The 27867-nt window shown below is 48.0% G+C and overlaps 1 non-coding gene and 1 pseudogene across 1 annotated transcript; both read right to left on the bottom strand.

Annotated features, from left to right (window-relative positions):
- Positions 1 to 2436: 2436 nt before the first annotated feature.
- LOC123056389 (U1 spliceosomal RNA) lies at positions 2437 to 2597 on the bottom strand. The gene has a single exon (XR_006426770.1). It is a non-coding gene; the product is annotated as a U1 spliceosomal RNA (small nuclear RNA).
- Positions 2598 to 6389: 3792 nt separating this feature from the next.
- Positions 6390 to 6538, bottom strand: LOC123056393 (uncharacterized; annotated as a pseudogene).
- Between the last annotated feature and the right edge of the window lie 21329 nt (positions 6539 to 27867).

Below are 27867 nucleotides of genomic sequence, written 5' to 3'. Positions count from 1 at the left end.
CTTCCGTGACGCCCACGCCATCCTCGCCGCGCTCCACGGCGAGGGCCTCAAGAGGCTCACGCTCTTCCTGGACAAAGAAGCCTACTACATCAGCAAGAGCCTGCGTAGGAAGGGGGACGATGCCGAACCCAACAGCAGGGTCACCAAACTCCTCGCCGACCCTGTTGTTGCGCGGCTGGAAGAGCTCACCATCGGCTGCGGGCAGGGCCATGAAAGAGAGCACCGTTACTTCCCGCCGCTGGCCTCCCTGCCTGCGCCGCCAAGCTCCGGGTGCTGGAGCTCACGCGCTGCAACCTCGAGCCGCCATCCCCGGGCCAGGCTTTCCCGTGCGGGACGGTTCTGACGCTGCGTAACTGCTTTTTCTTGGATGGGTATCTCCAGGACATGGTCGACGCCGCGCCGGCGCTCACCAGCCTGACGCTGGTGAACGTCAGTCAAAGGGCGGTGAAGCTGCCGGGTTCTAACCAGAGATTCTACGAGCCGGACTACTTCATGCTGCCACTCCGCCTCCGATGCCTGACGATCAACGCCTTGGTGCTCGTGACCTATGTCGACAAGAAGGCGATCAAGGCGTCCGCCGCTGGTGGCAGCGGAATCGAGCTCGACATGCCCAGCCTCCGTTTCTTCCGGTTCAAGGGATACCCCGTCAAGCTCTCGCTCACATCGCCAGCGCCGGGGCTCGCGCGAGTCGATTTCGATGTGGATCACCGCCATCAGGGTGGCTGCGAGATCTTGAATTACGAGCCGCTGTCCCGCATGACGGCAAGCTTCTCCAGCACGAGAGCCCTCAAGGTGCGCCTCGAGTGCATCGAGGACATCGTCGCCGACGAGGATGAGGACGCGGGAATCATCCTGCCAACATTCCCGAACCTGAAGCTCCTCGAACTAGACGGAGAGTACCAGTACATGGACAGCAACACGGCGGTGGCAACGGCGAGGATTCTCCGCTCCTGCCTGGTGATGTCCGAGCTCCGGCTCAGGTTGGCCATGCGGTACTACAACTACTGGTACGACCGCAAGCACGAGGACACGGTCGGGGGTCCCTTCAGCGAGTCCATGGTCCGGTTCGAGAGGCTCGCATCCATGTCGTCGGCCGTGGACCTCGGCGGGGTCTCGGAGCTCCCGGACGCCCTGACCAACGACTGCGCGTTCCGCTGCTTGCAGACGAGCCTCCGGAAGGTGACGCTGCAGTTCAAGGCCAAGGAGGTTAACTGCTTCCCGGCGCAGCTCGCCAAATTCCTAGTGGAGAACGCCATGGTGCTCGAGGAGATGCACGTCAACGACGGGAGCCAGTTCTGGCTGGACCACCTCTGTCACAAGGAGATGGAGAGACGAGTCTTTCCGGCTGAAGAACCTGCCGGACGCGGCCGCCGGGTTTCGAGTGTGCCAGCTGCAGCTGGATAACCCAGGGGGAGGTTCTAATCAGGGGCGTGGCGGGCAAGGCAGGGGAAGAGTCTAATGGAGAACAATGTGATGGCTCCTATTAGGATGGTGCGTTCTTGAATTGTACATAATGATTACCGACCATCGTAGCTGTTTTTTCATGACAAGCTAGCACATGGCATCAACGATCAGGCTGCACTAAAACTGACAGACAAGTTAGGAAAAAGAACTAAAACTGTAATTCAAGTACTTTTCAAAAATACAATTGCTTGGACACTGTATTTCATGTTTGTCAACGCTGTAAAAAAGCGCTTAGAGCATCTCCAACAGCCGCGCTAAACTAGCGCCGCGCTGCAAAATTGCCCGTTTTAGCGCGCGCGCAACCGGTATAGTTGCTCCAGCGGGCGCCAAAAACAGCGCGCGCGGCATATGTAGTTCAGCGCGCGGGCCGAAACTCAATCGCGCGCCGCTTATTTGTTGTGCCCGCTTCCGCGCGCTCGCTCGCAACTACCACCCCCCATCCAGCCGCGCCGCCGTCGCCGCCCACGCCACCCGGCGACCGTTCCGGCGCTTCCCCGGCCTATCCCCGCCCCGCGGCGGCTTCTCCGCCCCCCCCCCCCCCCCCCCCTCCTCTACTCCCGCCGCCCCTCGCGCGCGTCCGTCCTCCGACGAACAGCGCCCGAGCACTCGCTGCCGCTCGGTGCCCGCAAGGTGTTCGACAAAACGCCTACAAGGGCTTATGGCGCTGTCTCCAATTGAATCTTACATGTACTGGTGATATTGTAGTTTATCATTTTGTCAGCTATAAACTTAACTGCAATACATCAAGAATAAATGGTAAGCAAGGACATCTGAACTGCATGCAGATAATCAAGCATGCAGTGTCAACATTTCAAGGGAGCACATTAGACTACCATTCAAATACTAAAGTTGAGAATAATTCAAATCAAAGGTAAAAAAATATTACCAAAAGGATAGTGTAGCCCACAACTCTTCAAATTTTATATTTTAAAAATCTAAAATAATTCAAATTCAAAATTTTGATTAAACTTGGCAGGGGCCGCGCGAACGCGTATCCCCTCTACCATAAATTATGACGTCCACTCTCCCACTTGGGGAGATGGTAAGCCAGCGCATCCACCAAATGCAATGTGGACCACTAGCTTAGGCCACAACTCTTCTTGATCAGCCGTCGACCCCGTCCAGGTAAGTATCTTCAAAGGTTGCACCCCGCCTTGCTTATATAGCTCGCTCTCCCGCTCCAACCTTCTCAACAAGCGATGTGGTACTAAACAAGGTAAACAAGGGTAGTGATCTGTGTTTAATGTGCTGCTCCCTGTGGGCTTCGTGGACGAAGTCCACAGAGCGTGGGCTCGCGTGTAATCACGAGGCTGCCATGTCTGGGCCAGAACGTGGGCCATGGGCAGGACCATAATGCGGTACATAGGCCTTCAGGCAAGCAAGCACAAGCTCACGCCTAGAAAAAAACAAGTTTGACCCCTCAAAAAAAAAAACAAGTTTGTCTCAAAAAAAAAACAAGTAGCAAGCATACTCGCCTGGCCATCTGACCACTAAGCATACGAGGAAGCCCTAATTTACTGGTAGGAGTACTCACTAATATTTGCTTTGCCCTGACATCGAAACCATCTCGTTGTTGCAGAATCTGTAATGCAAGTGAAGAACCACCTCATTATGCCAGTGGCCATCTCGTTGTTGTAGTAGTAAGGATGCTACTCGCTTAAGCCCCTCCTTTAGTTTTATCATCTAGCCCATGGTTAATCTTGTACTTAGCTTAACCAGCCATGACACACGGTGAGGAGTTTGATATCTGTTGACTGAATCTGGGAATAATAATAAAAAATTGAACCACTAACTCAGGCTATTCGATCACAGCGTCTCAAGCCTACAGTGTACGGCGAGATGCATCATTTTGTGTAGTTTGATAAAGCATGTTGTAGGACGCAGATTTCTTTTTTTTTTCTTTTGCGAGAAGAAGAACGCAGATTGCAATCAGTCAGCTGAAATTGTTGGTCGGGTACTTCAGCACAACATTGTTTCTTATTGACTTCGCTACTAAGGAGGATGGTGAAACTAGCTACCCTCTACACCGTCAATGCTATGCTGTAAACAGAGGTTGAATGGCGCCCCTTGATAAGATCTAATCATATTTCGTGCTGAACTGCAAGGGTCATCATCTTCATGATCATTGTTGTGTCTACTAAACCGTACTGCCATAGAGAATAGTGGCAAAACATCGGGAGCGGCGGTTCGGCACCCGGGCTCAGATGCGCCCGAGGATGAATAGTAAATTCATAAAAATTAGAAAATAATTTCTAAAAATCCTGAATTTTTGTTGTGCAAGATGTTCCTATGCTTGAGGCCCGTGGAAAATTTGGTGAAGTTTGGACAATTGAGGAGAACGTGGCAAAAAAGATAAATTTCGGGTGTCTAAGAAACTTTTAACAATAACACTGTTCACATCCGATCTTATCTTATTTGCCACGAGCTCCTCGAATGTCTAAACACCCCCAAAAAATTGCACGAACATCACTCAATTGAGCATCTTGCACAATAAAAAAATCAGATTTTTTCGCTTCTATTTATTTATTTTACTGTCCATCGGGTGCATATGAGGCCCGGCTTATTATCGAATTGTCGCAAAACTGTCGAGTTTACTTTGCCAATCAGAACCGAGTATTAGACGGCATGGCGTGCTCCACCGCGCCCGGCTATAGCCATGTTTTCTATATATGTTTATGTGTCTTCTAGGCAAATCGTATTCTCCGACCAAGGCGGAAAATAATAGCCTAATCGTCCATGTGAAGCCTCCATAGGTCAGCCTGTACATTCTGGCAATTTTTGAAGTTAGGCACATGCCTAGGGTTTCTTTCGCGTTTGTACCGCATTTGCTGGTTCTCTATCAAGTTTATCTTTTCTTTGCGATTTCTAGACTTTTCCCTTTTCTAAATACATAAATATTTTTAATGTGTGGACTTCTATAAAACAAATAATTTTTTTAAACAAGAAAACACTTTCTAAATGCACGACCATCTTTCGAACACATGAATATTTTTAATTACACGAACATTTTTACACTGCTGAACATTTTTTTAACATGCTGCTATTTTTAATAAATAAATAAATATTTTTTAAACACAAAAAAATTCGCCTAAATGTATAAACTTGCCTCTCGGAACACATGGACAATTTTTTTAACTATGCATATTTAAGAAAATTAGATAAACAATCTTTTGAGTATATACTTTATATTTCCTTTATTACTCACACAAAAAGCATTTTTCAGAATACAAATAAAACAAGATAAAAAAAAGGGAAGTAACCATGCGCGGATGTGGCCATATGGGCCTGACACATTCTGTGTGCCGTGTACTAATTCGATGCTATTCTCTGCTTAGAGCGGAGAATAGGAGCACTCGTGTATCCAGGAGGTCTTCCTATTCACTGTCGATGAATTGCACTAAAACATGCACGTTGGCCACATCATCAGCGACACAGGCCCACTTCTCAGCCGCTTCAAATCAGTTATTAAACACGATACAGATGCAGACGCTCATACATACATACATACATACATACACTCGTCTATATAAACACACACACGTACTTTATCCCTATGAGCACCTTCAAAAGATTAAACAGCCGCTGCAAAATTACAGATGGTCTAAGTGTTGACCTAGGTAGCCATGCTTAAGCTTGTAGGAGATGCGATATATGTGTACAATACTTTCTAACATGCCCCTTCAATCACAACATCATTGAATTAGCACAGGGCACACGGAGATTGCTCTTGGGGTCTTTCAATTTTTGTTATGATACACACTTGGTAAAAGAGAAGTGCATATTTTAACCCCAACTCTCGCCCCAGTTTAATGTACAACCCTCAACTATGATACCGTTTAAGAATCAACCCCAAACTCTTAAAACTGACCAGGATTGAACCCTCCCTCCCAATTACCCATTGACCATGCAGTCAGCAAGCCATGTTAGCAAAAAATCCAAAATTTCCAGGAAAAAATCATACAACTATAAATTAAAATATCTAGTTTGAAAAAACAAATTGATAAATAAATAAATAATATTATATAAATTTTAATGAAAATAAAAAATCTTTAAAATCAGAAAATAAATTGCTGCATAAATTATAATTTTTAGTGCTATTACAATATGTGGGTGAATCAAGGAAACAAAGCATACAACATTGGTAAGCTGCTGCACGTAGCAAGTCAAGAAAGAACCATTTCTGAATGTACGTAAAACTCAGCCAATAACAGTTGAAATTTTTACAAAACATAGATTGGGCTTGTTAAAGTAACTAGTTAACTGTTGCTGCAGGGTACATGCTCATTTCTGAGCTGCTGCGATCATAGTCCGTCACAAAGTAATCACTTCATTCATTCATCCCAAACAAAAAACATAGAACTGGATTTCATGGAAAAGTACCTGAAGAAAATGAACGATGCACCTGTAACAGGATCAGTTGTCAGCAAGATAAAAGATGGCGTGAACAGTTGTGTTTACTTTGCAAGTTATAAACAGAGTATTCCACGGACGTGCCTATATCTCTACAGGCGAAGGAGGGGCGCAGGTTGTACTAATGTTTTCCTTTTTCAGGTTCCAATAAAAAGGGATAATCTATCTTGGAAGGCAGCACTTTGATGAAATAATTCACATGTTAGTTCTGGCGTTATCTCCTATTGAATCTTACATGTACTGATGATATTGTAGTTTATCATTTTGTCAGCTATAAACTTAACTGAAATACATCAAGAATAAATGGTAAGCAAGTAAATCTGAACAGCATGTTGATAATCAAGCATGCAGTGCTCAACATTTCAAGGGAGCTAAGACAAATATATATTAAGAATAAATGGTAAGCATTCAAATTTTCAAATTAAGAATAACCAAAGGTAAAATATATATTAACAAATGACAATGTAGACCTTGACTCTTCATTTTAAATTTTAAAATAAGATAAATTTAAAATTTAAACGCGTACTCCCTCTATCACAAATTATGACATCCACTCTCCCACTTGGAGAGATGGTAAGCCAGCGCATCCATCAAATGCAATGTGGACCACTAACCTAGGCCACAGCTCTTAATGATCAGCCGTTGACCCCGTCCAGGTAACTATGTTCAAAGGATGCACCCCGCCTTGCTTATATAGCTGGCTCTCCCGCTCCAACCTTCTCAGCAAGCGATGTGGTACTAAACAACGTGGTAATCTGTGTTTAATGTGCTGCTCTCTGTGGGCTTGGTGGACGAAGTCTGCAGAGCGTGGGCTCCCGTGTTAACACCGTTCGGGCCAAAACATGGGCCGTAAGCAGCCCTAGAATGCGATACAGATGCCTTCAGGCAAGCTATGACGGGCCCGGCTATACTTCACATGCTGCGAGTTGTACGATCACCTCGCCTACAGCTACGGGAGGCCCAGCAACTTTTACCACGTGAGACCTGTGTTGTACCAATACGGGAAAAGAAGCGGCAAACGGTTCTCAGAAAAATAAAGCGACAAACGAAAATGTTCGGCGTAACACGTGCCTGCATTCTCTCTCAGTTTTCTTTTTTTACCTTTTGTTTGCGTTTGTAATTCCCTATTCTTTTTGGTAAATAAAGGAAAATGTTTATGCGTAATTTTTGTTAGCTTAATTTTTGAAAAATGTCGATAGCCTTAAAAAAATGTGTGTGACATTTAAAAATTGTGCACGTGTTTCAAACAAATGTACGACGTACTTCAAAAATGTTTATACAATGCAAAAAAATGTCCCGTAAGTCAAAGATAATGTTATGTGCCATTCAAAACAATGTTATAATTTGTATTTATGAAATGTTCAAAAAATGCATTTGAAAAAAAATCACGTATTTAAACAGAGAATAGGAGCACAAGTGTATCCAGGAGGTCCTCCTGTTCACGGGTGATGGATTGCCCCTAAAATATCCACATTGGCACCCCTAAAAAATTCACGTTGGCCGTTGCGTCAGCGACACAAGCCCACTTATCAACCACCGCAAACCTTTTCTTTTAAACACAGTACAGACTCAAGATGGTAATGGGCCCCGAAACCCGCGTCCTCGCGGGTTTTTACCCTATTAGGGACGGGGATGGGCGTCTTTTTAACCCCGCAGGGCCGTTGTTGGGTAAAATATAAAACCCGACAGGTTTCACGGGTTCAAACCTGTTTCAACAATACCCGAACCAGAAACCCGCCATCCCCGTCAAAATACTATAATAAGCGTATTTGAGGAGTATAATCTCGAGAGTGATGATGATCACGGACATCCATCTTACTCATTCTCTTCTTTGCAAGCTCCAGTCCTTATGCCACTCTTCAATGAACGTGTTGCTCGAAAATGACCAACATCTTTTAGGATAAAATTTGAGCTAGACCGTTACCTGGAAGATGAGCTAGTTCCATTGTCTACAGATAAATTCAGTGTGTTAGATTGGTGGAAAGTTGCTGGAATATGCTATCCAACTTTGAGGCTGCTAGCACGTGATCGTTTTGCAACTCCGGTCACCACGGTTGCCTTGGAATCAGCATTTAGCACAAGTGGTAGAATTCTAGTTCTAAGTGGTAGAGCTCCAGTCCTTATGTTTGCTTAAATATGCTGATTTCCCCATGGATTTAGAAAACCCGATGGGTTTAGGGGACGGGGCAAAATCTAGCCTCGCGCACGGTGACGGGGACGGGGACAGGCTTGCGATTTTCTCGTGGGGATGGGTTTGGGAAGGCGAAACCCAGGTTGTGCATGATGAACTGCTGCAAACATTGCGGCTGGAATGATCGGTGTTCACCTTTTCAAATGAACAAACCAGGAAATTAAACAAATAAAGAGAAAATCATACAATAAATCATGGCATGCCACCCTGGTTGAAGAATGTCATTGCTTCGCAAGTCCACGACTGGGGGAAACACACAAACAAGGAGTAATCGACATCGATTTCAACACGAGTTAAATACGACAAACCTCCAACCCTTCAGCAGAAAACAAAAATACAAGTTGCATGGTCCGGCTAGTCTTGCCATTTTACAATATATGATGATTCAAATCACAGCCCTCAGGGGGTACTTCTCTCCTGTAGGTGTCATCAAGGTGATTCAAAATCTCAGCCCTCAAAGAAGAGCCGACATCAAGGTGCCAAACCTTCGGGTGACTGGTGACTTTTTGGGGCAACCACATCGTCATCCTCAATCTCGATGGCACCAACACCAAAACAATGGGTCAAACATTGGCCACATGTTGCCTGCATCTGAAGCACAATACACGCATAAAGTCAACAACAGTTTGAACCTGTGATCACTTGTTCAAGCTGCAAACTAAAGAGTAAATAGAAAGAACAGGATGGCTTGTCAGCCTTCATGGGAGCGGTTTTAGATTTGAGAAAAAAGCCATACATATGTTGATTATACTCGTTTGGTTTATCTACCTTAGATGCTCTTCATGACGTCGAGGCCAATGCAGGGTACATGGTATCGTCAAGGTCTGGAAAAAGAATGAAGCAAATCATGTACTCAATTCCTACACTAGCAAGATGGCATGAGATTGAAGAGAGAGAGAGAGAGAGAGAGAGAGAGAGAGAGAGAGAGAGAGGGAGAGAGAGAGAGTACCGAAGACAACACTAGTCCTCGCCGTAGTTGGTACCCTCATGACCCATTTCACCGGGTTGGTTCTTGCCACAGCTCCGAGCCGCACAAGAGAGGAGATAAGTAGGGAGCTCGGGGATTAACAACAACACTAGGAGCTACGCCGGCGACCCCGTGCGGCTAGGGAATGGAAAAGAAAGGAATAAAATATGCTCATTGGCAAGTTAGAATCAGATGATAGACTTAGTGAAAACCTATTATTCCTATCGATTACATGTCAGTGGAAGGGACATATAAGGTACATGTTTATCTTATAGATGCCAATCACACTTAAATCGGTCCTGATATCACTGTTGGCAGATTAGAATTAGATGGTTGAACGTCCAACAATGAAGAGTTTATCAAAGCGCTTAGTTGTGCAAAAACAAATGAACAAAACTATAACAGGGCATTGTTCAACTGACTAAGCAAAACCACAATAAGAGATTATTGCATAGTTTAACAAAATAGAAGACTGTTTATTTGCTACAACCACTATCACAAAAGAATGTATGGCCAAATGATCACCCAAAGCCTACCAAAGAAATTAACATGGCTTGAAGGCCAGGATCACAGCATAGCCTCGGCACGACGGCCGAGAACCACAGAGCATGGGGTATAGCATGGAGGAGACCAGGCAATTACCTTAACCGTAGTCGAAGGAGAGGTGATTGCAGCCCGGTGAACTCGCTGGCATCGCATGGACAGTTAAATATACTATAAAGGCTCAAATATTGGAAAATCAGATTGATTGATATTGAGTTTATATCAATTAGGGTATCAACTAATTTCTTATCTGACATAATAACCCATGATTTTTGTGTAATTTTTCTCATGATTTTTGGGTTGCACAATCTGTCTTTTGGAGGCAATTTCAAATATTCTTAGTGACACGATCATCTTGTCTGTAAATTACTTAGTCAAAAACATCACAAGACACCGGTCCTAATTGTTTCCAGATATTTATCTCTGTTCAACCAGCCTTCACTGAAATTCTGAACAAGAGAAGGTGCTAAGCTCGTGATGTACTTCTTCTTTTGGAAGGAACCATAAGTTGTAATAGTAGTAGTATAATTATTTTTTCCGTGAATAATAATACTACAATGCCTGCTAGGACCACAAACTGACTCGACCTGGATTATGAACGGCAATGCAGGTCGGCGCGCGGCGTATCCGTTCCAAAACCCAAACGGACTGAATCGGCCACGTGCACATCCATAAATATGGAGCTCCAAGTCTCCAAGACTCCAACCCGCGAACGTACGTTCGCATCCACAATGGCTGCCGCCGACCGTCTCTCAGCCCTCCCAAACGACGTGCTCGCGCGCATCCTGTCTTTCGCGCCAACGCACGAGGCCGCGGCCACTGCCCTCCTCTCACGCCGGTGGCGATCCGTGTGGCACCGGACCAGCTTCCTCAACCTCGACACCAGGCCCTACTGTACTCGGAGGCTTGAGCCTTTCTTCGAAGACGCCCACGACATCCTCGCATCGCTCCGTCGGCCGCGCCGCGGCTCCCGCCGGCGCCGCCATGGTGCGGGCCTCAAGACACTCAAGCTCTTCTTGGAGGAAGGAGCCTACTACATCAGCAAGAGCTGGCGTAGGGAGGGGGACGATGCCGAACCGGACCACAGGGTCGCCGAACTCCTGGCCGACCCTGCTGTGGCGCGGCTGGAAGAGCTCAGCATCGGCTGCGCGAAGGGCCACACAAGCGACGACCGTTACTTCCCGCCACTGGCATCCCTGCCGTGCGCCGTCACGCTCCGGGTGCTGGAGCTCACGAACTGCAACCTCGAGCCGCCGTCGACGGCGCCGTCCTCGGGCCTGGCTTTCCCGTGCCTGACAGATCTGACGCTGCGTAACTGCTTTTTCTTGGAGGGGTATCTCCAAGACGTGGTCGACGCCACGCCGGCACTCACCAGCCTGGCTCTGGTGAACGTCAGACAGAAGGCGGCTGGTTCTGGCGAGAGATTGTACGACTGGGACTACTTCATGCTGCCACTTCGCCTCCGATGCCCGACGGTCACCGCCTTGGTGCTCGTGACCTTTGTCGACGAGAAGGAGTTCAAGGCATCCGCCGCTGGCTGCAGCGGCATCGAGCTCGACATGCCGAGCCTCCGCTTCTTCCGGTTCCAGGGATACCCCGTCAAGCTCTCGCTCACATCGCCGGCACCGGGGCTCGCGTGAGTCGATCTCGATGTGGCTCGCCGCCATCACAGTAGCCATAGCTGGGCCTTGAGTTACGAGCCGCCATCGCGCATAATCGCAAACTTCTCCAGCACGAGGGCCCTCAAGGTGCGCCTCCAGAGCATCGAAGACATCGTCCGATCGTCGCCGACGACGAAGATAAGGACGGCGGGGTCATCCTGCCAACGTTCCCAAACCTCAAGCTCCTCGAACTAGACGGAGAGTACTGGCTGCACAAGAACAGCAAGACAGTGGTAGCTCCGGCTCAGGTTGGGCAAGCGATGCGACCACTGGGACGAGAACGAGTACAAGGAGCCCTTCGATGAGTCCATGGAGAGGTTCGAGAGGCTCGCGTGCAGGTCGTCGGCCGTGGAGCTTGGCTGGGTGTCGGAGCTCCCGGACCCTCTGACCAACAACTGCGCGTTCCGCTGCCTGCAGACAAGCCTCCGGAAGGTGACGCTGCGGTTCAAGGCCAAGGAGGTCAACTGCTTCCCGACGCAGCTCGCCAAGTTCCTCGCGGAGAACGCGTTGGTGCTCGAGGAGATGCACGTCGACGACGGCAGCCAGTTCTGGCCGGACCACCTCTGCCACAAGGTTGGGATGTGGAGAGCCGAGTCGTTCCGGAGGAAGAACCTGCCGGCCACGGCCGCCGGCTTTCGGGTGTGCCAGCTGCCGATGGATAAACCCGCGAAAGATCCTGATGAAGAATCGTGTTACGGTTACGGTTACGAGTACGATTAGTGTACATGTGTTAAGCCCGATCGATAACCTCTCGAGAATGTTGTATTGGACCATGGTTCACCCGAACCTACACTCCACGCCATTGATCTTCCGACAACATATTTTGAGATATGTGCATGGCGGGAACAGTTTACGCAAGATGACGAACAGATTGCATGGTGCCAATAGCTTGCTGAAGATTAGATGCCCTACATTGCTAAAATAAGCCTACTTGATGCTTACATCATAGGTTGTAAAAAAGTATTATTGCATGTATACAAACACTGTTCATCATTGTTTATTGCATCGTTTTGTGCATCAATTCTCCCCCAAGACATGCATTGAGTAGGCTCAAGGAATCGCGCACAACTGATTCACAACAAGGACATCCCATTTTGATCTGGACATTTTTAAAACACATCGGCTTGTCACAAGCTTTGAAGATAATTGTTTGTAGTCGCTGGTATATCTACAACTCCCATCTCTTAAATACTGTGCTACATGATATGTCACGTTTAACCTTTTCTCTTTTTTTTGTCTTTTTCCTATATAGGTTGATGTCCTACTGATCACGCAGGCAAAACAAAACAAAAAAATTGTTAGAAAATTATTGTTTGTGACATGACATCAGTACAGATTCTCACTAACATCAATGAATATGTTGTATAACTTGTACAAAAGTTTTACAGTCTGCGAAACGAGTTTGTGAAGGTTCTTTTGGCCTGATATTTTTCAATAGTCCAAGTGAATTCTTCTTTTTCTTATATATATACAAATTATGCTCATAGAGACGCGTGTAAAAGTGCTACAGTACCTAGAGACATGTGCCAGCCCATGAAAAAGAACTACTTCCCATCTCGCACTACACGCAGCCGCCGGCCCGGAGGTCTCTCATCTTTCCTTTCTTTCGTTCACCTTACTTTTTTCAGTGACATGTTGCTTCAGATTTGATAGACTGATTCAGTGTGCTATTTGTTTTGGCATATATGATATATATAGATTAGTGTGCATCCAATCAGTGTGCTATCTGTCTTCAAGGGATATGTTTGGGGCGGCTAATAAATTGTTTCACTTAAATCAGTTTGCCTCGGTTTCTAAACAGGATAAAATCTAAAAGCAGCCCCGTATACACTTGATAAAGCAAGCTCAAGCCAAATCAAGCTTCTTAACGGAGTTTATAAAACTCTTCTATCGGTGATTTCAATGCACACATTCAACAGTTAAGCTTCGTTATTAATGTCATTTGCATTGCTTGAATTTTGGTCACCCATGTTCATGATCGTATTATACTAAACAAGAACAAATCTTAAGATTACACGTGCGTCGCACGTGCGCATTTACTAGTATTGACAAGAATCACAACATATATGACATCAATCAAACATAAATTTCAACAGAAGGTGCCAACTTCATCCATCACACCCAAAAGCAACCAAGTGCACTACATCCATACATGCCAAGTTATCATACTCCGTCATACAACCATATCGAAATATTGGCTTCTTTGCTGCGTCGTTCATGTGGCCAATAATAAGCCAGAGAAACAATAATTAACTACTAGTAGCTCTTTTCGAGCAATGAATTGAAATGCATAGAAGAATATCATCACATATAAAACAATATGTTGGTCGTATGTACTCCCAGCTCTTACCAATATGAGAGCTTATTTCTTCTAGAAGGTAAGCTAATTAATCACCTAGTCTAATCACCCACTTAATTACAATTTACACCACCTAGCTTTAGCAGCCCATGCCAGAGCTGGAGCGGAGCGCCAGGAACGGAAGCACGGCGTTGGGCGACGCCACGGGCGCGGGAGCATGCGCCTTGTCGGCGGCCGCGATGTCGTTGTACCTCCGGTGCGCGGACGGCCGGGGCAGGCTCTTCGGCACGACGTTCTCCAGCGAGTTGGCGTGCCACGGCGGGCACTACCTCCAGTCGCTCCACCGCGCCGGCGCCTGCGTCACCAGCACCGCCCCGTGCGCCATGCCGCCGTCGGCAGGTCCCCGCGCCATGGCCTCTCACCGCCCCGCTGTGTAGTTTCCGCCCTGCCGCTGCCTGATCTCCACTCGCCGCTAGGTCGCCGCCAAGTTGCTGCTGCGCGCCATCAAGGAGGAGAGACGGAGGGGAGGAGAGTGAAGCCAGCGCCGGAGAGGAATGGAGGTGGCAGATCGAGAGGGAGGGAGATGCGGGAGGGCGGCGGCGCTGAGACAAGGGAGTCGCTAGAGGATAGGGCAGAGGCGTGTGCGAGAGGAAGAGGGCTCATTCCCTGTCGTCCGCTCGATTTGGAGGTATGCCTCCATTCCGCATAATGAGCGAATATTCCGTTCCTGGGACGGGTGGGTTCTGGTTCCATTGACTAACCGGCTGTGGGAACGGGTCGGACCCGTGACAGCAACTAAACACACCCATAAGCACCAGGGTTAACTATGGCTTTGACTAGTTAGGGGGGCTTAACACAAAATTTTGAATTCAAAACAGGACACAGATCCACACGTGGGGAGTGATACATCCTATGGCATGGACCATAGGTTCGGGTGAACCATGGTCCTAAAAATCACCTCTCGACAACCTCTCAGCAACCTATGGGACTGTCACTGTACGGGCTCCTATTAGGATGATGCGTTCTTGAAGTCTACATGATGATTACTGACCATCATAGCTGTTTTTTCCATGACTGACGGACAAGTTCAGTAGAAAGAACTAAAACTGCAATTCAAGTTGTTTTCACTTGAAATACAACCAAAAATACAATTGCTTGGACACTGTAGTTCATGTATGCCAACACTTCTAAAAAAAGCTTACACTCAAATATAAAAAAAATGCATCATCCATGATGTTATTACAAAACAAAAATCCTGAACCGAGTGAATAAGTTCAGACTGAAAAGATTAACAAGTACAGAGAAACATTACGATTTGGACAAGAAAGACTAATACTGTACTACAATATGTAAATCTTCAATATTTGCACTGTAAAAAGAGCTTACATTGCACTGCAAAAACTAATACTAATACAATCTACATACAAGTAACCTAAGAAAACATTAGCGTAACAACAGTTAAATTTGACCGGCACCAAAGCCAAATCTGTGCAAAAAGGACAACACCGAATTTGAGCCTAAATTACAAAAAAAAAATCCTAAATACTGTAAGACAAGTACTCCTACATTTCAAGTCAGTGAAAAGTATATGGACAATTATATTGCAGTACTATTACAATATGCGGTGAATCAAAGAGACGAAGCATACAACATTGATAAGCTGTTGCATGTAGGAAAGTGAAGAAAGAACAATTTCTGAATGCAAGTAAAACTCAGCCGATAACAGTTGAAAATTTTATGAAATATAGATTGGGCTTGTTAAAGTAACTAGCTAATTGTTGCTGCAGGGTGCATGCTCACTGCTGAGCTGCTGCGATCATACTCCGGTACAACCGTACAAGGTAATCACTTCATTCGTTCATGCCAAACAAAAAACATAGAACTGGATTTCCTGGAAAAGTACCTGAAGAAAGTGAACGGACCCAAGCCGATCCATGGGGAGGAAGCACGGAGGTGAGTACTAGGAGGCGAGTGCACACCCCGCCGGCCACCGTTCCGGGGCCGGCGGCCACCACAATAGGCCGCCGCCCGCCCGGGCACGGCGTCCACCTTCTCGCCGCATGCTGCTTCGGCTGCGGCGACCACAACAGTCACGGTGTGCCTCGCCGCCTGGCTGGGGTTTTGCCTCTCTCACCTCGTTGATGGTTTCTCTTTCATCCCAGGCTCGTGACCTTCCTCTCTCTCTCTCTCTTTCTGGTCTTGGTGCGTTCTGCCCGTTGCTTTTGATGCATGCTTTGGCTCTCTCGCCATTTCCACTCTTGCTTGCTGCGTCGTCGCCTTAGGTCGGGTTGCCGCCGTAGAGTTTGTGGCGCCGCTGCTTTGCTGTGACGTCGGTCTATCTGCTTGTTTTTCGCTCGCCCCATGGATGGAATGCGGTTCCAGGATGAAATGCTTGTCAAATATGGCTGCGCCACTGTCGAGGTCGTAGCGGGCCGTAGCCGCCCCGCCGGCGTTCTTGCCGTCGTGCTCAACGACGGCGTCTCTCTCTCGCCAGACTTTTTCGCCTCCCTCCTGGTCAGCTGGTTTGGTGGCTTCGCTAACGGCTACCTTGTCAGGCCGCGCCAGCGTGGTTGTTTTTTCTTCCAAGTTGCCCATGCATGCATTGCCAAGGAGATCGTGCTCCGGGGATGCTGGACGTCCGGGTTACTCCGTGTCAGCATGTCCCTTTCTAACCTGTCCTCTTCCGCTATATCTTTGTCTCACCCGCGCGTCCACTCTTCTGCATGGATGGCTAACTCCGCGCTGCCCTCTGTGCTCGGGCCCCATCCCATGCAATCGATTGCCACCCCCATGCACGCTCCTCGCGCCCAGGATTTCGGGAGGGTTGGCACGAGCTCGCACGCTCGCCCCCCGCCTCCCCTCTCTCTCCTGTGCATGCGGCGTCCGGTGATCAAGTGCTTGTCAGCCCGGATGCGTTAAATCCATCCCGCCTGCCTGCGCCGCAGGCTTCTGCCCAATCCCCGGCGGGCCAGGGCTGCGTGCTTGTCGCATCCTCGTGGCCCGTTGCGCCTCTCGCCCTCCCGCACGACTCCCAAATCGCCAAACCCTCCTCGCCTCGCCATGCAACCTATAGAGAAGCTCTGCTATCTCCTCCTTCTCCAGGCAATCCCTCTCGTGCAGGCCCGGTCCTGATGGGGGGGTTGGGGGGGCCGGGGGGGCGGCCGCCCCGGGCCCCCAAAAGGGAGGGGCCCCCACCCAGGGATATGTGTGTTGTAGGCCTGCTGTGGCGGTGAAAAATGTGTATTTTGGCCCAAGTTAATGGGTACACACGATTATAATGCATGTCCAGTCCTTGCGGAGCAGATAGGAGCGATCGTTTGTCTCAAAAAAAGAGATAGGAGCGATCGTGGATCGATTCCGTGGCTAGTGACGCATCAGTTATGATCTCGCGGATGTCGGCGGCTGCCACAGGATGCTTCCCTGCCCTTTCGCCGGTCACGCCGCAGCCTCGCCCTGATCGTCATCTCCTCCTCCTTTTAGGCGTCATGACCGCGAGAAACAGTTGACCGGCAGGCGACGAGGGATGCCAATCGCGCATACGGCTGCAAACAGCTTCAGCCAAAGATGCCCATCACTGGTCCCTCCACCAAGAGATTAGAAGCTGATTCTTGAACAGGTACCCATGCCCTAGCGATTTTTTCATTGTAATTACTAAAAAATATGAACGATAATCAATATTTAGTTTTCATTGCTGAAATAGGTAATTGATGATAGATCGATTAGGTATTAGGGATAGATCTCATCGGGGTTTGTCATTACTAGTTAAACGTGAATCAATAAGATTTTATCGAGGTATTTTTATAGATTTGCTCTAATTTCCAATTACTAAGGGCACGTCCAAGACATAGGTCTTTGTACGATGCTTACGGGAAATACATAAAAATTAACAGTTACAACATCTGTCTAAAAGTCTCTACCTCCGGTGCTAATTGCAATGTATAGATGCTTTTCCGATTAGATTGGATAGTGTTTGTTCTCTGCAAGAGCAGATGCAAGCGCTCATCAATGAAAAGAAACCGGTCCGTGATTTTCTGGAGGGCGCTGGATTTGGCAGCGCTTCAAATTTTTCATCCTCGTCTGTAATTTCTGTGAGATTTAATCTTGGGATCAAATGAAAGCGGGGGGAATGGCCAGGAAATCGGTTTTGGTGACATGCTCTAAGGGGCCCCGAGCTTAAGCTTCGCCCCGGGCCCCTAAAATCTTAGGACCGGCCCTGCTCGCGTGCCGCGCCAAATCCGCTTTTTAGATATGGCAAACCCAATGATTTACACCGGCGCTGCTTCCGCTGCCTCTCTCTTAGCCATAAACGCCGGGATTGTCGAGATCCCGCTGTCTGCTGGCTGTGTCGTCGGGTTGGGCACCTTAGCTTCCAATGCTCTATTTGTGTTTATTGCTCTAACCCTAGGCCCAGCTCTGCGGCTATTAGTACCCGCTCCCCTCCTGTGTCGCAGCCCATCGCGCTGCCTAGCACCGACCCCTCTCCTTCGACTGCCATTGTCCCCTTTCTCCATTCCCCAGTCAGCTCTGCTCCCGCCGCTCCAATGGAGCCGGTTGTTTGCGGATGGCCCACCTCGCTTAACGTCCACTTCCCCTTCGTTCCTAATCAGCACACCCTAGTTTGCCTCATCAACATCCCCCCCCCCCCCAAGCCCAAGTTCCTGCCATGGCTCCGTCGTGTGTTCCGCCAGCGTCTCGGGATCGCGGCGGTTTGTTTCGCGGGGTCTTCTGTAGGCACGACATACGCCTTGTTCCAACGGGAGGAGGAGCAAGCCACGGCCTTTCGTGCGAGCCCGATCTACGTCGGCTCCCACACGGTCCGTCTCCTGCACCATGGGGCGGGGGACAACGCTTTCTCCTTCTCCTACCGGCACGTCGTCAACCTTTCGCTGGAAAAGCTTCCTCTGGAGCTATGGAACAGGCGCGGGGTTGTGGCCTCCGTCGCCGGCTTTGCAAGCATCCTTCGGGTGGAGCATGCATGCCTGCATGGCAATGATTTCTCTAGCGTCTTCGTGCTCGTCAAGGTGGAGGCGCTCCAGCATATCCCCCACCACCTCGCCTTTCATCGCTTCGACGGCGCCGGCGCCTACGCCGACGTGCTCATCAACGAGATCTGGGACGTGGCCCGGTCTCTTGGAGCCCCGTTGGCACCGCCGCAGCCTCCATCCGCCCGCCGCTTTGATGGTGAGGGTGGCAGCTCCAGTGCTACGCCCGCTCTCCCAAGGACGGCGCTTCGGCAGGCTCCTCAGCAGCCGCGCGACCGCCGGGCGTCGGGGCAGCTTCAGGATGATGATGGCACGGCTACTCGGGCATACCGTGCCTTTCTGCAGCCCCACATCGCCTCCGTTGACGACTTCATGGCCATGCTCAAGCTCTCCTTCAAGCCCAAGCTCATCAAGGGGGCCACCTTCACCCTGCCCTCGATCGAGCAGCTCGTGCACGAGGACGAGGCTCGGGGTTGTCTCAGCCCTATCATCCTGGCTGTGGATGCCGTCCTGCCTCGGGCTAAAGTCTCCTTCGACCCGAACGCCATGACCTTCTCCTTCAAGCTCGAGCTGAGCCGCTATCGTTCTTCTGAGGGATCGATCTAGGTCCGGGCAGTGGCTCTGAGCTCATTGCGTGGGAAAGCTGCCGCTCCCTTCTCTTTAAATTCTGGCCGCACGATGAGGCCGGCTTGATGTGCCCTCGCACTCTGCCTCTCCTGCCGTCTGTCGAAAGCTTACACCCACCTAAACCCATCGTGCCTCCCGGGCTGCTTCCCACTGTTGGGCCCCTGCTCGCTGCCAACTGTGACATCCTTCCTTCCGAAGCCTATTTCCCTGCTCATGCGCGTGTCCAAGCCCATCAGGTCCTTGCCACCCGGCCCATCTGCTCCAGGCCCTTCAAACATGCGCCTGCCCTCCGCGAGGGCCTGCTCAGCTGCGACCGCTCTCCTGTCGTCTCCACCAACCTAAAGCACGGAGCGTGCGCCACGCTCCCTGCTCATGTGGCGGCGGTCTTCTGCTCCTGCCGCACGCCGCCACCTCAGCCTGCTGCTAGAGATCTCCGCGCCTATCCTCCCACGCTGCAGCTTCTTGGCGCCCCAGCTCCAGCCGGTGCCACAGCCTTCCCCCCTCCCGCTGGCCAGGCCAATGTGGATCTGGCCCTCGCTGTGGGCTCGGCCACAGGCTCGGATTGGCCCCTCCAGGCGACGGGCATCGCCGTCGGCGACGGCTCGGCTGCCCCGGCAAGGAGGCGTCTCACACTGCCCCAACGAAGGCGGCGTCTCCCACTGCCACGCGTCGCAGCCCTCGTATCCTGCAGATGTACAATGGCGTGCGCGTCGGCTCAGTGGAGCGCGCTTCCAAGAGGAAGGCCGCCGTTTCTGCCGCATGCTCCGGCAGCTCCAGCCGGCGCCCAAGCTCCTCCATCAGCCGTCGCAAGAAGGCCAAGGTAGTCCCAGTCGCCGACATCCTGGACCTCCAGTTCTCCAGAACCCCACGGCCGCTGACCAGGGCCAAGCTCAAGCAGCTGACCAAGTGTTGTGACCTTAATGCGGATGCCATATTTGCTGAAGCTTCTTCCTCTGCTTCGGCCAGCGCAGGCCCTGCTGTGGCCTTCGACGCTTCTTTTGCTTCCTCCATGGGCGACGCTTCTGCTCCTGATGTGTAGGTTGCATTATGCTCTGCTTAAGATAGTGTGTTCAGCTGTTGTTAGCGTCGGCATGCGTAGTAGGCCTAGTCCTTTGCATGCTGTTAACCTTAGCTCGAGTCGTTCTTGGTGTCTGTTTAGTGTCTCTCTATGTTGCTGCATCAGGGTGATCCTGTGCTTTGTCGGTCTGTACCGTGTATGTTGCTCTTTCGCTATCTGCTACTTTGTTCGGAAGTATATGCATTTCATTTCCTCTCATGATGGTCCTCCTACTCCTTATGCACGGGCAGTTTGCACCTTTATCCATGAAAATCCTTGACTGGAATGTTCGGGGCCTGGGTGATGAGAATAAGTGTTCTTTGGTTCGAGATGTTATAACCTCCTGTCGCCCTAGTATCCTTTGTTTGCAGGAAACTAAGCTAGAAGCCCTTGCTGCCAAGAAATTACGCAGCTTCCTGCCTGCGTATCTCGATCAGCAAGCCGTCCTGCCCTCCTCCGGCTCCTCTGGTGGTCTGCTCATGGCCTGGGATTCGTCCGTTGTTTCCGGACAGACGCTTGCTACGTCCAAGTACCATATAACTGTCAGGATGACTTCTGCATCATCCAATTCTGCTTACATTATAACCACAGTGTACGCGCCTTGCGTTGCCCAAGAGAGACCAGCTTTCTTCGAAGCAGTGGATAACACAGTTCAGGTAGTGCCTGAACCTTGGTTGGTTCTTGGCGATTTCAACATGTATCGATTCCAGGATGAAAAATCGCGTGGTCGGGTGGACTGGGCTATGATGGAACTGTTCAATGACTGGATCAGAGGTCATGGTTTGGATGATGTGGAGATTTCTAATCGCAGCTTCACTTGGTCTAACAAGAGAGAACATCCAACTTTGGTTCGGCTGGACCGAGTTCTTGTGAATGCTCACTGGCTCCTGGCTTTTGCCCAGTCTTCGGCTTCGGTGGTTCCTTCTGTCACCTCGGATCATGTGCCTGTTCTTGTGGTCTTTGACATTTTGAGGCCTCCGAGTCGGTTTTTCCGAATGGAGAATCATTGGCTTCAAATGGAGGAGACCAGGGCTGTCATTGCTAATAGTTGGAGACGTGGTACTAGGCAGATCCCCTCTGCTGCCTCTCTTATCAACTTCAAAATGAGAAGAGTTCGTGCCGCCCTCAGACACTGGAAAAGGAACAGAGCGGGCTTGGACTTGCTGACCAATAAGGATGTTGTGGATTATCTCAATGCTGTGGAGGAGCGACGCCTTCTGTCCTTGCTCGAGACAGTTTTGAGAAAGTTCGCGGTAGCCAAAGCCGACTAGTTAATACAATGGCAATCTGCCTTATGGCGAAGGAGAGCTAAATTACGATGGTGTGTCTCAGGTGATGAGAACTGCCGTTTCTTCCATGCTGCTGCCAACGGGCATGCCAACCGCAACAAGGTCCGTGTCCTTGTTCAAGGGGGAGTGGAGCACTTCGATGATCAACAGAAGCTACAGCTTGAAGGAAATATGCCCTAGAGGCAATAATAAAGTATTATTTATTTCCTTATATCATGATAAATGTTTATTATTCATGCTAGAATTGTATTAACCGGAAACATAATACATGTGTGAATACATAGACAAACAGAGTGTCACTAGTATGCCTCTACTTGACTAGCTCGTTAATCAAAGATGGTTATGTTTCCTAGCCATAGACATAAGTTGTCATTTGATTAACGAGATCACCTCATTAGGAGAATGACGTGATTGACTTGACCCATTCCGTTAGCTTAGCACTCGATCGTTTAGTATGTTGCTATTGCTTTCTTCATGACTTATACATGTTCCTATGACTATGAGATTATGCAACTCCCGTTTACCGGAGGAACACTTTGTGTGCTACCAAACGTCACAACGTAAATGGGTGATTATAAAGGTGCTCTACAGGTGTCTCCAAAGGTACTTGTTGGGTTGGCGTATTTCGAGATTAGGATTTGTCACTCCAATTGTCGGAGAGGTATCTCTGGGCCCACTCGGTAATGCACATCACTATAAGCCTTGCAAGCATTGTGACTAATGAGTTAGTTGCGGGATGATGTGTTACGGAACGAGTAAAGAGACTTGCCGGTAACGAGATTGAACTAGGTATCGAGATACCGACGATCAAATCTCGGGCAAGTAACATACCGATGACAAAGGGAACAACGTATGTTGTTATGCGGTCTGACCGATAAAGATCTTCGTAGAATATGTGGGAGCCAATATGGGCATCCAGGTCCCGCTATTGGTTATTGACCGGAGACGTGTCTCGGTCATGTCTACATAGTTCTCGAACCCGTAGGGTCCGCACGCTTAACGTTACGATGACAGTTTTATTGAGTTTTGATGTACCGAAGGAGTTCGGAGTCCCGGATGAGATCGGGGATATGACGAGGAGTCTCGAAATGGTCGAGACGTAAAGATCGATATATTGGACGACTATATTCGGACTTCGGAAAGGTTCCGAGTGATTCGGGTGTTTTTCGGAGTACCGGAGAGTTACGGGAATTCGTATTGGGCCTTAATGGGCCATACGGGAAAGGAGAGAAAGGCCTCAAAAGGTGGCCGCACCCCTCCCCATGGTCTGGTCCGAATTGGACTAGGGAAGGGGGGCGCACCCTTCCTTCTTTCTCCTTCCCCCTTCCCTTCTCCTACTCCCACAAGGAAAGGAGGAGTCCTACTCCCGGTGGGAGTAGGACTCCCCCCTATGGCGCGCCTCTCCCCTTGGCCGGCTGCCTCCCCCTTGCTCCTTTATATACGGGGGCAGGGGGCACCCCAGAGACACAACAATTGATCCTTGAGATCTCTTAGCCGTGTGCGGTGCCCCCCTCCACCATATTACACCTCGATAATACCGTTGCGGAGCTTAGGCGAAGCCCTGCGTCGGTGGAACATCATCATCGTCACCACGCCGTCGTGCTGACGAAACTCTCCCTCAACACTCGGCTGGATCGGAGTTCGAGGGACGTCATCGAGCTGAACGTGTGTAGAACTCGGAGGTGCCGTACGTTCGGTACTTGATCGGTCGGATCGTGAAGACGTACGACTACATCAACCGCGTTGTGATAACGCTTCCGCTGTCGGTCTACGAGGGTACGTGGACAACACTCTCCCCTCTCGTTGCTATGCATCACCATGATCTTGCGTGTGCGTAGGAAATTTTTTTGAAATTACTACGTTCCCCAACAGTGGTATCCGAGCCTGGTTTTATGCGTTGATGCTATGCACGAGTAGAACACAAGTGAGTTGTGGGCGATATAAGTCATACTGCTTACCAGCATGTCATACTTTGGTTCAGCGGTATTGTGAGATGAAGCGGCCCGGACCGACATTACGCGTACGCTTACGCGAGACTGGTTTCACCGTTGCGAGCACTCGTTGCTTAAAGGTGACCGGCGGGTGTCTGTCTCTCTCACTTTAGTTGAACCGAGTGTGGCTACGCCCGGTCCTTGCGAAGGTTAAAACAGCACCAACTTGACAAACTATCGTTGTGGTTTTGATGCGTAGGTAAGAACGGTTCTTGCTAAGCCCGTAGCAGCCACGTAAAATATGCAACAACAAAGTAGAGGACGTCTAACTTGTTTTTGCAGGGCATGTTGTGATGTGATATGGTCAAGACATGATGTGATATAATGTGTTGTATGAGATGATCATGTTTTGTAACCGAGTTATCGGCAACTGGCAGGAGCCATATGGTTGTCGCTTTATTGTATGAGATGCAATCGCCATGTAATAGTTTTACTTTATCACTAAGCGGTAGCGATAGTCGTAAAAGCAATAAGTTGGCGAGACGACAACGATGCTACGATGGAGATCAAGGTGTCGCGCCGGTGACGATGGTGATCATGACGGTGCTTCGGAGATGGAGATCACAAGCACGGTGCTTCGGAGATGGAGATCACAAGCACAAGATGATGATGGCCATATCATATCACTTATATTGATTGCATGTGATGTTAATCCTTTATGCATCTTATCTTGCTTTGTTTGACGGTAGCATTATAAGATGATCCTTCACTAAATTATCAAAGTATAAGTGTTCTCCCTGAGTATGCACCGTTGCGAAAGTTCTTCGTGCTGAGACACCACGTGATGATCGGGTGTGATAGGCTCTACGTTCAAATACAACGGGTGCAAAACAGTTGCACACGCGGAATACTCAGGTTAAACTTGACGAGCCTAGCATATAACAGATATGGCCTCGGAACACGGAGACCGAAAGGTCGAGCGTGAATCATATAGTAGATATGATCAACATAGTGATGTTCACCATTGAAACTACTCCATCTCACGTGATGATCGGACATGGTTTAGTTGATATGGATCACGTGATCACTTAGAGGATTAGAGGGATGTCTATCTAAGTGGGAGTTCTTAAGTAATATGATTAATTGAACTTAAATTTATCATGAACTTAGTCCTGATAGTATTTTGCAAATTATGTTATAGATCAATAGCTCGCGTTGTTGCTTCCCTGTGTTTATTTTTGATATGTTCCTAGAGAAAAATTATGTTGAAAGATGTTAGTAGCAAAGATGCGGATTGGATCCGTGATCTGAGGATTATCCTCATTGCTGCACAGAAAAATTATGTCCTTGATGCACCGCTAGGTGACAGACCTATTGCAGGAGCAGATGCAGACGTTATGAACGTTTGGCTAGCTCAATATGATGACTACTTGATAGTTTAGTGCACCATGCTTAACGGCTTAGAATCGGGACTTCAAAGACGTTTTGAACGTCATGGACCATATGAGATGTTCCAGGAGTTGAAGTTAATATTTCAAGCAAATACCCGAGTTGAGAGATATGAAGTCTCCAACAAGTTCTATAGCTAAAAGATGGAGGAGAATCGCTCAACTAGTGAGCATGTGCTCAGATTGTCTGGGTACTACAATCGCTTGAATCAAGTGGGAGTTAATCTTCCAGATAAAATAGTGATTGACAGAATTCTCTAGTCACCATCACCAAGTTAGTAGAACTTCGTGATGAACTATAGTATGCAAGGGATGACGAAAGTAATTCCCGAGCTCTTCGTGATGCTGAAATCGACGAAGGTAGAAATCAAGAAAGAGCATCAAGTGTTGATGGTTAACAAGACCACTAGTTTCAAGAAAAGGGCAAAGGGATAGAAGGGGAACTTCAAGAAGAACGGCAAGCAAGTTGCTGCTCAAGTGAAGAAGCCTAAGTCTGGTCCTAAGCCTGAGACTAAGTGCTTCTACTGCAAAGGGACTGGTCACTGGAAGCGGAACTACCCCAACTATTTGGTGGATAAGAAGGATGGCAAAGTGAACAAAGGTATATTGGATATACATGTTATTGATGTGTACTTTACTAGTGTTTATAGCAACCCCTCGGTATTTGATACTGGTTCAGTTGCTAAGAGTAGTAACTCGAAACGGGAGTTGCAGAATAAACAGAGACTAGTAAAAGGCGAGGTGACGATGTGTGTTGGAAGTAGTTCCAAGATTGATATGATCATCATCGCACACTCCCTGTACTTTCGGGATTAGTGTTGAAACTAAATAAGTGTTATTTGGTGTTTGCGTTGAGCATGAATATGATTTGATCATGTTTATTGCAATACGGTTATTCATTTAAGTTAGAGAACAATTGTTGTTCTGTTTACATGAATAAAAACCTTCTATGGTCATACACACCAACGAAAATGGTTTGTTGGATCTCGATCGTAGTGATACACATAATCATAATATTGAAGCCAAAAGATGCAAAGTTAATAATGATAGTGCAACTTATTTGTGGCACTGCCGTTTAGGTCATATTGGTGTAAAGCGCATGAAGAAACTCCATACTGATGGGATTTTGGAATCACTTGATTATGAATCACTTGATGCTTGCGAACCGTGCCTCATGGGCAAGATGACTAAAACGCCGTTCTCCGGAACTATGGAGAGAGCAACAGATTTGTTGGAAATCATACATACAGATGTATGTGGTCCGATGAATATTGAGGCTCGTGGCGGATATCGTTATTTTCTCACCTTCACAGATGATTTGAGCAGATATGGGTATATCTACTTAATGAAACATAAGTCTGAAACATTTGAAAAGTTCAAAGAATTTCAGAGTGAAGTGGAAAATCATCGTAACAAGAAAATAAAGTTTCTACGATCTGATCGTAGAGAAGAGTATTTGAGTTACGAGTTTGGCCTTCAGTTAAAACAATGTGAAATAGTTTCACTACTCACGCCACCTGGAACACCACAGCATAATGGTGTGTCCGAACGTCATAACCGTACTTTATTGGATATAGTGCAATCTATGATGTCTCTTACCAATTTACCACTATCGTTTTGGGGTTATGCATTAGAGACAGCTACATTCACGTTAAATAGGGCACCATCAAAATCCGTTGAGACGACGCCTTATGAACTGTGGTTTGGCAAGAAACCAAAGTTGTCGTTTCTTAAAGTTTGGGGTTGCGATGCTTATGTGAAAAAGTTTCATCCTGATAAGCTCAAACCCAAATCGGAGAAATGTGTCTTCATAGGATACCCAAAGGAGACAGTTGGGTACACCTTCTATCACAGATCCGAAGGCAAGACATTCGTTGCTTAGTATGGATCCTTTCTAGAGAAGGAGTTTCTCTCGAAAGAAGTGAGTGGGAGGAAAGTAGAACTTGATGAGGTAACTGTACCTGCTCCCTTATTGGAAAGTAGTTCATCACAGAAATCTGTTCCTGTGACTCCTACACCAATTAGTGAGGAAGTTAATGATGATGATCATGGAACTTCATATCAAGTTATTACTGAACCTCGTAGGTCAACCAGAGTAAGATCCGCACCAGAGTGGTACGGTAATCCTGTTCTGGAGGTTATGTTACTAGACCATGACGAACCTACGAACTATGAAGAAGCGATGGTGAGCCCAGATTCCGCAAAATGGCTTGAGGCCATGAAATCTGAGATAAGATCCATGTATGAGAACAAAGTATGGACTTTGATTGACTTGCCCAATGATCGGCGAGCCATTGAGATTAAATGGATCTTCAAGAGGAAGACGGACGCTGATAGTAGTGTCACTATCTACAAAGCTAGAATTGTCGCAAAAGGTTTTCGACAAGTTCAAGGTGTTGACTACGATGAGAGTTTCTCACTCGTATCTATGCTTAAGTCTGTCTGAATCATGTTAGCAATTGCCGCATTTTATGAAATCTGGCAAATGGATAAACAAAACTGCATTCCTTAATGGATTTATTAAAGAAGAGTTGTATATGATGCAACCAGAAGGTTTTGTCAATCCTAAAGGTGCTAACAAAATATGCAAGCTCCAGCGATCCATCTATGGACTGGTGCAAGCATCTCGGAGTTGGAATATACGCTTTGATAAGTTGATCAAAGGATATAGTTTTATACAGACTTGCGGTGAAGCCTGTATTTACAAGAAAGTGAGTGGGAGCACTACAGCATTTCTGATAAGTATATGTGAATGACATATTGTTGATCAGAAATAATGTAGAATTATTCTGCAAAGCATAAAGGAGTGTTTGAAAGGAGTTTTTCAAAGAAAGACCTCGGTGAAGCTGCTTACATATTGAGCATCAAGATCTATAGAGATAGATGAAGACGCTTGATAAGTTTTTCAATGAGTACATACCTTAACAAGATTTTGAAGTAGTTCAAAATAGAACAGTCAAAGAAAGAGTTCTTGCCTGTGTTACAAGGTGTGAAATTG

This window comes from Triticum aestivum, chromosome 2D (assembly GCF_018294505.1).
Source record: "Triticum aestivum cultivar Chinese Spring chromosome 2D, IWGSC CS RefSeq v2.1, whole genome shotgun sequence".
Classification (NCBI taxonomy): domain Eukaryota; kingdom Viridiplantae; phylum Streptophyta; class Magnoliopsida; order Poales; family Poaceae; genus Triticum; species Triticum aestivum.
The sequence above is the reverse complement of the archived record's forward strand: the minus strand, read 5'-3'. Positions and strand labels throughout refer to the sequence as shown.